This window comes from Lactuca saligna, chromosome 5 (genome assembly GCF_052625555.1).
Source record: "Lactuca saligna cultivar CGN05327 chromosome 5, ASM5262555v1, whole genome shotgun sequence".
NCBI classification, from domain to species: Eukaryota; Viridiplantae; Streptophyta; class Magnoliopsida; order Asterales; family Asteraceae; genus Lactuca; species Lactuca saligna.
This window is the reverse complement of record NC_136421.1, coordinates 247,326,594-247,340,278: the sequence shown is the minus strand read 5'-3', so window position 1 is coordinate 247,340,278 and position 13,685 is coordinate 247,326,594. Positions and strand designations below refer to the sequence as shown.

The following is a 13,685-nucleotide window of genomic DNA, read 5'->3' as shown; positions in this document are numbered from 1 at the left end:
CTAAAACATTATTAACGGAAGTCTAAGGAGTTTAAGTCAAAAGTCAATACATTCAAATACAATCAAACTCAATTTTAAATTTCGTTCAAATCAAATAACTATCCCATAAAATTAGGAATATCCCTTGATTACGATATATCAACTACCATAATTTTGATATTGATTGTCGCAAAATTTAAGCAATCGTAATATTACCCAAATTTAAACCTCTATATTGCAGTTTTTATGAGATCGCAATTACACCTTCTACCGATTGCATCTTTTACCGATTTCCCAAATCAACTTCAATCGTTGGGTTTTATTAGTTTACTTTGTGATTTGTGATTCGTGTGCTGCTCCTTATGATCCGATTAGGTTTTAGTTATGACGTTGATTATTGTGAGGTAAGTCATCCATACTGTATTTTGATTTTAAGTTTCAATTTTGTGTTTTCTAGCTTGAGGTTGGTATATGAAATTGCTTATTTGAATGTATGTTTGTCTATGCGTCATTATTTTCTTTTAATTTTATGTGGATTTCATGTGTAAAACCTAGATGCTACTAATAAAGAACTTTTTTTATTAATAAAAAATATTTTTTCCTCCGATTGTAGACCGTGTATGTAGATCTGGGGCGATTGATCTCATTTGCTTCGACTATATGTTGACTGTTACTCCATGTGTTGAGATTGAAGTAAGCGATTGTTCCTTTTTTTTTACTTAATAATTGATGTGTGGGTACTGCTGCGTGTGTTAGTCACATACTTAAATTATGAAAATCATAATTATATACATATTTATTTCTTCATTTCAAATGAAGTTTTAGAAATCTAATAGTTCGTTGGTTGTTGTATATGCTTTTATATTAAAGATATTTGTTGGAAATGTGCTCAAATGGTAGCAGCAATCTGTTCAAATGTGCTGGTATGTTTCAATTTGTAACTTTAATAGATAAAAACATAATGATGTAAGGATTATAATGTTATTTACCATTTAAGCATCCATTTTTCTTCAATACAACGAAATTTTTAAATCCAATATTATTTTAGTATAAATGTACATACAGGTTTTTTTTATTATAACGCGGATAAAGAGAAATAACATAACAAAATATGCAAATTAACTATTATCATATAATAGTAATTTTTTTTGTTGAACTTTATTTTATGTAGCTGTAAAAACAATCACACATATTTCCAAAATATACAATATATAAAAATAAAATAATAAATATATTTTAATAATTTACAATATTAAAAAGTTATGTGAATATGTTCCAAACAACAATACTCAAGTTGTACGACCAAGAAGAAAATTACAAGTAATAGCAACCAACTTTTGATTACTACACATGTTAATATCAACTTACTTATTTCTGTCTTTTTTAATTTAGGAATGGTATAATCTGTGAATTAACCATTGATGTGATTTTTTTGACCGTTTGTGTAATAAACTAAAGGGAACATAAGCAAATCATATTTATTGATTACACGTATTAGCAACCTACTTTCAAAGTATCATGTTATTATGAGTAAACATTAACTATGCTTCCTAAAATTTCAATAAAACCAGCTTATTTATTTATTTATTTATTTATTTGCTATTTTCAGCTTCCTTATATAGCAACATACCACATATTTTAGTTTTTAGTTGTTTTAGATCTAGGGACCATTCGTGTAATTTTTTTTACATTGATGATCTTTTTAATACTCTTTTTTCACCATTGCTATATCAGTAAAAAGCAACGTACTGCCATTTCATATATTTTATAAAATAATGACCATTTACATAATTCATTGAATAAAGACTATTCATTATAAAAAAAAAGACCATATTCATAAGCTCCGCTAAATAGGGACCATTTTTGTAACTGTTATATAGCAGGGACCATTACTCGTGAATGATAAACTTAAATGCAATAAATAACAATCTACTTTAAATATATGATGCTATTAGAAGGAAAATGGAATATGTTTAGTAAAATAACTCCAAGACGTTAAAAATGCTCAAAATGACCATTTTATATGTACACCAAAATCGAAAAAGAATTGAACCATTACGAGTAATAAAAAGAATCTTTTAAATAATGTCATTTTTGCCATTTGTTTTAAGATGTGCATGTCAATGTATGTATGTGGATGTGTGTTTCTGTTCATGTGTGTGTTTGTATGTTATTGTGGCTGTCGGGCAGGGGGTATGATATTATAACTTATTTTTACTTTTGATTAAAATGCAAGTTATAAATATAAGGGGATGGTGTAATCTTATTGCTTATTTGCTACTATTGATTAACATGGAGGTTAATAGCAACTTTCTTTCTTTCTTTTTGAATTGATGAAGGATATAATTGATAAATTGATCATTCGTGTATTTTTGACATGAACTATTTGTGTAATATACTAACTTTGTTTTTCATTTAATGATATTTTTTCTTTTTTTGGATAGATCTTATTAATATACTTTTTATTTTTCATTATTATTCTTCTTATCTATTTAATTTATTAAAATTCAACTAAACTTTTTTTTATATTTATTAAGAGTAAAGGTTGCACTAAAAGTGACTCTAATAAGAGAACAAGATTTATTATAGGATGATTTCATTTTGAAAATGTGTGCCATCAACTTATGGACCCTTCGTTCTATAACAAAGACAAAGACTGAATGTTTTTTCATTGAATTGATTTTTTATATTTATTATGTTTTTTTTTTACTCTATTCAGATTTATATTGTGTTATACAAAGTCAAATTTTATAAAATATCTACAAATACAAAACATCAATTGGATATTCAGAATACATATCTTTATAATTAATAAATATTTTATTATCATTGATTAATAATTAGCTTATGATTTATTTATAATTTTTTTTCCCTTTCATATCCGTGGTGTCCACGGGTTATAACCTAGTCACTTAAAATTAAAGCTTAAATAACTGATATCATGCATATGCATCCAAATAATATCGCGTATATACATCCAATTGATATATTAAATATTATTTTTAATAAACTCGTGTAATACATGAGTTTCGTACCTAATGATTTCAATAAAATATACTTGTAATTTGCGAGTATAATTTTCGATTTAAATTTAGTTTTAATTATTGTTACACTTAATTAATTAAAAGAATTATTTGTCATTTCTTAATTTTGGTCATAATTATTTCTTTTTAAAAGCCCAAACAATGGTTTTAAAGGTAATATACCTTTTTAAATTTATACAAACTTTAGTTAAATATAACTTTTAATTATCCAATCAATTTAAAACTATTTCTTTAAATCATTTTTTAATTATTTAATTTTTTTAGTTTAATATCATATATAAATTAAAACTTAGATATATTACGATTGGAAATTAAAGATTTAACATTAAAATTAAATTAATAAAAAAATTTGATGCATTAAGAAAATCAAATTATTATGGTTGAACATAAGTAGTTATCTTGAACAAATGAGAATATTAATTTCTTTTGTAAAATACTTGATATATGTCTAACATTATACAAAATACAATAAGTAGTTAAAATATTGATAAATATATGTTATTAAAAAGAATTATATCATTTTTATTATTTTAAAATAATTTTTATGTTATTTTTTTTTATAAAGCATTGTAAATTTGTAAGTATATTAAGTATAAGATAGAACATGTATATATATATATATATATATATATATATATATATATATATATATATATATATATATATAGGGTAAAGTGAATATACCTAACAACCTTATATAAGCTTAGGTACCTAACCACATTATACTACATTGTTTTGCATTATATTTCCATTGCAATCGTCTAAGGTTCTTAAACTTCAACCTTTAACTTGATTTACTTCCAAGATTTTCAGACATTCACCATTGTATTCCTCTTACACCATTTGATTTGTAACGGTAGTATATAAAGCCCACTAGGGGGTCTCCGATAGAAAGACGTCATTTGAAGGAAGATAATGGTGAAAGTCCAAAGATTTTGGAAGCAGTCAAGTTATGGGGTTGAGTTTTAAGAACTTTGGGTGATTACAATGCAAATATGATACAAAATTACGTAGTATGATGTGGTTAGGTACATAAGCTTATATAAGGTTGTTAGGTATATTCACTTTACCCATATATGTGTGTATATATATATATATATATATATATATATATATATATATATATATATATATATATATATATTGATGGGTTTTGGTCATAAGACATCCTATGTGCTCATACAAACCCTAATGTTTGGATCTAGGTTTCTCTATTGTACATGCTTTGAATCCAAGACTATAAACCCTAATTCTAGCATACAAGTAATCATATTAATATGTAATTAGGTTTAAGATCATACCTTGATTGTTATTTAGCAATAACAATCCCAATTCCTCCTTGAATTGACTTTGGAAGGCTTAGAGTCACAAGTGTCACTCCTCTAATGGTTCACAAACACCATAAGCAAGAGGATGAAGAGGAGAGAGGTTGGAATTCATCCTTAAGACTTCTTGGGAAGGGATACACGAATTAATGAGCCAAGGGGTGTTTATATAGGTGTAGAGATAGGGTTTCAGTCATTATCCTTATCTAGTTGCTTATCCACAAAGCAACCCATAAGATAATCCTTGAATCCTTATCATAGTCGAATTCTAAGGCCTTATCACATCAAATTCGTTCACCATATATTTAAGATAATCCTTACCTTATTTTGTAACTATCACATAATTACAAATCAGCCCCTCTAGTTTAATTAATTACACTTGATCACAAAATTAATTCCTAATTAATTATTGACCAATATTAATTAAACAAATATGATTTCTCCTTTAATATATTATTCTTATAACATATTAATAAATCATAATATCCTCTCTCTCTCTTTATTTATATCTCCAATCAAGTTGCTTTGGTGAAGGCAACCCAAAAGGACCATGCACCATCGGGTCAAGTACATACCAAAATAGTTATGGACTTAGACACTAATCCAACAGTCTCCCACTTGGATAAGTCTAACAACTATTCTGCGTACGACTTCGGATCCCGATCTGCAATCGTAGCTTTCCAAAGCCGCTGTTAACTCTGATCATATCATATACGCGCGTCCTTAGATAAGGGATCATATATTCCTCCATTCTAGATATCATATGAGATATGATTTCAAACCATTCTCTTTGTACTATATCTCGATTTACGATTTATGACGACAGATTAATTGAACAAATCAAATTAGCCCTAGCCCGGCCGAGCATATACGTTTGTCATCACTAAACCATCGAGGGGCCCCTAAAGATATCGCTTTTATTCTTTGAATAAAAGGAACGGATAAACTTTGATACAATGCTTGCTTGCACTCACTAACCAAACCACACAAAACAATATGTTTTATAACACCAAGTTACTAGTGCGTTTACATATTATCAATGTGCAACCGATTAGCAAGATACAACTCACACATCTCAGTTTCAAGAATATAAGATGTTATCGTCTCACCAATCACTCGTAATACAATTCATGGAGTGATCCAAGTGAGCGTGGGTTTAATCCAATGCTCAAATCATATTCGTAAGCACTCATGAACGTTGCAGCAAACATTTGCTTATGTCTAATACTTTTCTAGACAATCCACACACCAATTCATGACAGTCTTCATTCATATCTACTTCCAACATATGAGCGACTGTGGCCCGTTTGAATAATTCGATTATTCTTAATAAACTCAATTATTCTGGAAGTCAAAACATGCAAGGTGAAACACAAGAATAATACTAATCCCATATGGCCTCAAACCTTTGAGTATAAATGAAACTCCTTTTATTTATCACCATACCGATTACTCATTATTTGTCATTTCGGGTAATCAACTTCTTACTTGAATTATTACACTTGTCCCATGCTCCTAGCATGCACACAATGTTTACCTATGGTTCTTACTTTGTGAAATAGATCACATTAGACACATTTCCAATCATTCTCATTTCACAACTCCAAATCCTTTTTCATAAGTGAAAGAATATCAAAATTCTTGCTACTTATAGAATATGCTAGATTCTAACATTCTATGCAATGATTCTTTCGTAATGTCACTGCAGCAAAGTCACAAAGACTATTGCTAATGATGTTACAAAATCTTCTATCGGAGATTGTTACAAGACAATTCCTTAGATATGATGTCTCTCACTCAAAGTACATTCCTTTGAACATCCTTTTGCATAAAAGTTTCTAATCTAGTCATAGATTTTCAATATTTACTTCCCAATATAGATACATTTCCATACTTTCCATATGACAACTCATTTCTTAATAGAATCTTTTCTGTTCATCATAATGTCAATATGGTCCATTAATACCATGCTTCCAACTACTCACAAGCAACCAATCCTCGTCGAACTTTGGATTGTTCTTTGATAGTTGTTTAATTATTTTAGTCAAAACCGATTCTAGTACATTTTCCCTCTAAATGTGCTAGACATTTGGAAAATTTTAGAATGGTCAAACATTAAAGCATTTGCAATCGATCGTATACCCGAAGCGTATGGGACACGATGCACAATGTTTTATTTGCTATGTTCTCAAAATTCGAATTGTGAAGAGGAATGCCATAATCATAATCGAAATTTTAAGAACACACTATGTACCTTTGACTAAATCTATTAACGTTTCACAACCTAATCCTTTAGATTTGAAATGAAGCATAATATTCTCTCCTTAATTATAGCAAAACAACTTTACAACCCTTACGACTTTGCAAGGTATAACTCTTGTTTTTCTATAATTAATATTGCCAACTTGCAATACTTTCCTTAATAATCATACAATCATAACTTTTATGCTCCCACTATCTTGATGATTACTATAAAACATAACACTTATGCTCCCACTAGCTTCGACATGTATTCATAAACATCTTAACTTTCAGAAAGACAATACCTATTGAATTTCTTAAGTTCATGTTTCTAATACTTAGTGCTTTGATAATCTTTTATCAAGGCTTCTTGAACTTATACACCTTTGCCTTGGATACTTCATATGTGTGTCTTAACAATTAAGACTAATTGCCAAAACTCACAATTCAAATTATGGAAAGGGATACCGTAACCATGATCGAATTCGAGAATGCAATTTTACAATCACTATGTTCTTAAAATATTTCTTAGTGAAAGCATTTCCTCATAATCATTTTCATCAAGGAGGAAATCTTATGACACTTAGATTTAAATGGTGTATATGTTCCTATCCATGTGAATTTGTTAAAAACAAAGTTTATGAAAAATTCAAACTCATATGGACCAAACTTTCTTAATCTTGATTTCTTGCCTTATGGTAGCACAACTGCCCACCACGTCTTCCAAGTAGTTAAGCAGCTCACCTTTTCCTATCAATGTACCTTTCATTGATTAAGGTGCCTTGCCTTTTATGCATTCAAAATGAGAATTCATAGGACTCACATGCATAATTAACTTAATTGGAGCAGCACATAAACAAAATTATGTCAACACGATACGTTGTAAACCTTAACTCGTGTGCTAGTGATGATCGATAAGGTTTATTTGATTTGTTCTTGAAACCTTTCCAGACCATTAAGACTCCCACTCACTTCTTGACATATAAGATTCTTTTGTCAATAAACATTTCTTGACAAACAAATATTCAAGAGTTAGTGTAGTTTTTATCAAAACACATCATAAATCGGTCCTAGTCGGTCTTTGTCTTATTCAAGACATCACAACTTTCCACATTTGATGAATGTTATAAACCTTTAATACTTTTCACTCATTGTCACAATCTTAACTTTAAGACTTGTTATTGGAACGAAGTATGATAGACTTCTTGATTTAACCATTTCTTCAATCCTTGATTCCTCTTCTTAAACATACAATTGTACTAAGACTCACTTAGAGGATCAATTGAGATATGGTTCTTAATCATTAAGACCTATCATAAAGCATAAAAGTTACTCTCCCTTCTTCTTAGAATGGAGAAACTCTTATCTTTCTATCTACTTGATTCTTCTTATTCGTTCTACTATTGATCTAAACCCTTTAATCAATTCAGAATTACACTTAATCTTGTAAGTATATTCATATTTACCAAACCTTTAGTAAATCATGACGAATATCTATGTTACTCTTATGGTGAACTTGATTAACACACAACTTTGTGTACTCGATCTCCTAGTCCTTCACTTGACACTTTGTCAACGAATTTGTCTAATTTCCAAATATGAAATTTCTCATTCATCATGCAACCAAGTTGTGTGATTCCAAATTTCAGTCCAATTGAAATTTGGGCGATGAGAAACTCTCCCTATTTGGTAAATTCTCGACATTTCCATAAATAACATAACTAAGAATCATATCCATTCGTTGTAGAAATATGCAAACATCAATTTTCAAAATGATTTCATTGCAAGGAAGTAAACAAATAAATAAGTCAAACAAAATTTCTTTTTATTTATAAAGCAGCGGAAAAACATTTGTCCTCACAATGCAAAATCTATTAAAAACTATGTAAAAGGAAAATTTCTAACAACTCTATCATAACTATCTAAGCTTAAAATCCGATCTTCAAGTCCATGCGATCAAGATCCATCTCTTGTGATTAGATTCATCTTGCTCTCTTATCAAGCTTCCTTTCTTTTCACCGATCCTTCAAAACATTCAAATGCAATCTTATCACATCATGTATTAAGAATCAATGAATAGGAACTTAACGGAGTTAGATAGTTGATTTTACCTGAAGCGTAGTCATACTTTTGCCTCTCCCATATCTTAGATCTCTTAGGTAAATAGGGTAACTTCGTCTCCAATGCCCCTTCTCTTGGCAATAAAAGCAAATTGACTCTTTTGGAAAAACACATGGAACTACTTCAGACATCGCCTTTCTCTTATGATCAAACTTTTCGATCATTGCATGTCTTTCATTGCCATTATCTATATCCATAGAGGTCTTGAAGGCAGATTCGCCAATCAACTTTGCTTTTCTATTGCGCCAAACCATTGCTGATTCAGCAGCAATAAGCATATAGGTGAGATCAATAAGGGTCACGTCGTGGTTCATCATATAGTACTCTCTTACGAACTCACTATACGAGTTAGGAAGTGACCGAAGAATTCAATCAACAGCCATCTCTTCATCAACAACGGATCCCATCATTCTTAACCTATCAATGTGTGACTTCATCCCTAAGATGTGTGCACACACCGACTTTCCTTCTTTATGTTTACTTGCCAAAAGGGCTTGAGTGATCTTGAACTTTTCAAGCCTTTGAACTTGTGGGTTAGGGAGAATAATTGGAGGAGGAGGAGGAAGTGAAGCATGATCTCTTGTTCCTCGATCGAATCGTGGAATATCATCTTCATGTGGAATGCTTGTTCCACGGGATTTGGGAAGACCATAGTTGTCGAACTTTGACATCTACAAAATGGGAGAAAAATGAATTCAAGTTAGTTGATAGATTGAGTCCTTAGTAAATCACTTAAATGAAATACTAAGGCTAGGACCCAACACAATATTCTACAACTCGGAAGAGGGATGCCGTAACCCTAATTGCAGAATATTTGAAGGTAAGTGAATGACGATTCACTAATTTCCACCACGAAAAACGAAAAAGAAATTTAAGTTTTAAATCTATGAAAACTCCTAGATCCTTTGAGATTCATTGAACTTTCAATGGCATGTTTAAATCTCGATATGCCCCTCTTGTTTGTGACTGGGATGCCGAGGATCACAAAGCGGGTGTGAATAACCATGCAAACTTACATGGTGCCCTCACATGTTACAATCACCTATTCGATGTGCTGGTAAACCACACACGCTCCACCGAACTATGACAAACATTGAGTCACCCTTTGCTACCTTTGCTTAGAACCATTTAGTGTGCCGGTTAACCACACACGCTCCACTAACGTCTTCGCAAGGGCACAAAGTGTAATTTCATGGAATTGCATCAATTCACTTTTCCTAAGTAACTAAGATTGGGAATTTTGAAAAACATTTAGTTACTTTAGTAATTCATTATACTTATAATGGAAGGTTTCGTCCTATCCTACCCGTTCGGCTAACGACCCTCCACTAGTCAAGAGTGCGGTGGGTAAGAGTGGATGCCCATTCAATCGCCATTTTATAGGCAATTTCCTTAAACACCCCTTATAGACCAGCTTCGTGAATGAGGCCTACTAACGGTAAGACTGACTTTTACTCATACATATATATAATGTTAGACTTTTAATGTTATATATAGTATAGGGTGCATTTTACACTTTTAAAATACTATGTGGTTAACTTTAACAATTACACTTTTAATTCAATTAAATGGTTAACCTAAAATTTTATGGATTTATTAAATCTCTTTTAATTATACTCCTTAATTAATTAATTAATAAAACCATAAGGGTGTATTTGAACTTTTCAAAACATTACTAGGGTTTTAGAATTTAACATTCCTAATTAACTCTTAATCAACTTTTAAATTCCAAAACTTGAGGGAAAGTTTTGAAACATTTCAAAAACATTAGGGTTTCAATTATTTAAATTTCAAAACAACAAAACCTTTGGGTTCAAATTTAAACTATAAAACCTAAAGGGTAAAATATGAAACTTGTAGCACCTGGTTTCCGGTATGTGAATTTTATTTGAGCATTGCCCTATTTTAGCCTTGGACTCGGCGAGTCATAAGGTCCGACTCGCCGAGTAGGGACGAGACTCAGGACACGTTTTAAGTGGGCGACTCGGCGAGTCACCGCTGCTGGATGAAACCCTAAGTTTCAAGGGTTTGCACCCTATTTAAACCTTCATTCCGCCCCAACTCGTCCCCATTCACCCCCAGAACTCCCCCAACATCGTTTTCCCTTATTTCCTTAAGAGATTGAAGTGTTCTTGGTGTGTTCTTGAAGGTTTGGAGGAGAAAGAGGAGTAGATCAAGAAGAGGAGAAGGAGATCAGCCATCTTTGTGTCATTTCAACATTTTCCTTGAGGTATATCTCGTTTTCCCCTTGTTTCTATGCTTAGGATTTCATTTGGGACACTCTTGAGCAATTCTTCAAGCTTGTTTGTGCTTAATGATTCGTAATAAGTGGATTAACCTTTAGATCTAAGCAAGATTGAGCTCCAGGAGCTCAGATCTGTGAGCTTTATGGCCCCATGTGGCTTGTTCATCCTAGATCTACCCTTTTGAGGCATTTTGCACCCTAAAATCCACATTGGTGAATATCCACACGTAAAGTTGGAAACTTTACGTGTGATTTGTGTCCTAGAAGTCCAGATCTATGAATGGCATGGACTGAAATCGAGTAAATCTGTGTATTTGGTAGGTGCATGGAGACGACTCGGCGAGTCGTATAGGTGACTCGGCGAGTCTGGTCGCGAGTCACCGATTTGGTCCCTTCATGATGTGTCGAGCTGAGTCGTGAGTCACAGGGGGTGACTCGGTGAGTTGGGAGCTGAACTCATCCATGTTAGGACTCGGCGAGTCAATGCCCTGACTCGGCGAGTCCAAGGCAATCTTCATAGATCAAGAGCAGACTCGGCGAGTTGTTCATACAACTCGGCGAGTCTTAGCATAAAGTGTTCTTCGGATGAAGATGAACTCGACGAGTTGTTCATACAACTCGGCGAGTAGGATGAAGGAGTTGAATGACAGTTAGAAGGTGAACTCGTCGAGTCATAGCCCGACTCGACGAGTAGAACCAGGGACCCAGGACAATAGTTTGCTAGGGACTCGGCGAGTGGAGATCCACTCGGCGAGTCGGGTCAACTGAAAGTTGACTCTAGCTTTGGCTTAGAGCTAGACTGGGGGTAAAATGGTCATTTTACCTAAAGGACAGTTAGCAGTGTTTGATTGAGTATGTTGTGGGAATTGCAGCCGGAGGACTCCCGGAGCAGCAGCAGTCAGTTAGTTCCCGATCAGTTCAGCAGCTACTTTGAGGTGAGTTACCTTCCAGTAGTGGTGGGTCTAAGGCCACAATGCCGGCCCACCAGTAGGAGACGAATGATAGATGATTGTCTTTGTGAAATCATCTAGGTTTGCTATTACCTGTTATGTTATATGCTATCATGATACGTTATATGCAGTAGTAGTAGAGTTCGGTTGTTAGGACCGCTGGGTAGTCAGACACCCCAGAATTATCTGACTGTATGTGATGGTATGCTTGTATGTTGGTCTATTATGTTATGCGATAGAGGTAGCGGGAGGGGACCAGTCCCCGAGGATCGGTTGTTAGGACCGATGGGTAGTCAGCACCCCAGAATGGCTTGACATGGGTAGTCAGCACCCCAGAATGGCTTGACACGGGTAAGACGGCACCCCAGAATGGCCGTATGGGTAGGTCGGCACCCCAGAATGGCCGTACCGGGTAGTCAGGCACCCCAGAATAGCCTGGCGGTGCGTATGTTATGTGTTTGTATGGTATGTGGTACGTTGGGGGAACTCACTAAGCTTTGTGCTTACGTTTACAGTTTTGTTTTCAGGTACCTCTGCACCGAAGGGGAAGGAGCCGGTGCGGTAGCGGCACGTCATACACACACTCTTCGGTTTCCGCATTTACGAGATTTACTGGGATTGTACTCTGATGTTTTGATGGGATGTATGGTTTGACCTTTTTGAACATGGTTGCGATGTGTTATGGTGTGATCAAACAATGTTTTTATTTATTAATGCTTTCTAAAGTAATATTTTAAAATGAAATTTTCGGACGTAAAATTGGGTCGTTACAAAACTTTTCATAACAACAAGGATCAAATAACAAATAATCTAAACTAACATTTAATTACATAATTATCCATATTTGATTTGTTTAATGATTTCTTGCATAACAATTTATCAATTTACTCAAAATAATTAATCAATTATCTTATAAGGAAACAATTATCTTATTAATTGATACATATCTTCATTTAGATCAAAAATATAGTGAAATATATCATATAATCGGATTAATATTGATCTAACATGATAAGGTAACTATCCATATTCAAAAACAGCAAGAAATCCCGAGATAAGCATTATCTGACGAGTTGACTCGTCGAGTCAAGCCTGGACTCGTCGAGTCACCCTGGACTCGGCGAGTTCAACTATGGACTCGGCGAGTCCAGCCTCCAAAACCTCAAAAATCGAATTTCTTAGGTATACAATGCATCAATACAATTGAAACCATCCTAGGCTCTGATACCACTGATGGGTTTTGGTCATAAGACATCGTATGTGCTCATACAAACCCTAATGCTTGGATCTAGGTTTCTCTATTGTACATGCTTTGAATCCAATACTATAAACCCTAATTCTAGCATACAAGTAATCATATTAATATGTAATTAGGTTTAAGATCATACCTTGATTGTTATGTAGCAATAACAATCCCAATTCCTCCTTGAATTGACTTTGGAAGGCTTAGAGTCACAAGTGTCACTCCTCTAATGGTTCACAAACACCATAAGCAAGAGGATGAAGAGGAGAGAGGTTGGAATTCGTCCTTAAGACTTCTTGGGAAGGGATACACGAATTAATGAGCCAAGGGGTGTTTATATAGGTGTAGAGATAGGGTTTCAGTCATTATCCTTATCTAGTTGCTTATCTACAAAGCAACCCATAAGATAATCCTTGAATCCTTATCATAGTCGAATTCTAAGGCATTATCACCTCAAATTCGTTAACCATATATTTAAGATAATCCTTACCTTATTTTGTAACTATCACATAATTACAAATCAGCCCCTCTAGTTTA

At 33.1% G+C, this 13,685-nt stretch overlaps 1 long non-coding RNA gene across 2 annotated transcripts; it reads left to right on the top strand.

The window, feature by feature from the left end:
• Nucleotides 1-201: 201 nt before the first annotated feature.
• LOC144998112 (uncharacterized) lies at nt 202-12,664 on the top strand. 2 transcript variants are annotated; one of them, XR_013660128.1, is made up of 5 exons: nt 202-383; nt 593-672; nt 10,860-10,940; nt 11,828-11,890; nt 12,433-12,664. It is a non-coding gene; the product is annotated as an uncharacterized LOC144998112 (long non-coding RNA). The 2 variants fall into 2 exon arrangements; XR_013660129.1 differs by lacking the exons at nt 10,860-10,940; nt 11,828-11,890.
• Nucleotides 12,665-13,685: the final 1,021 nt, after the last annotated feature.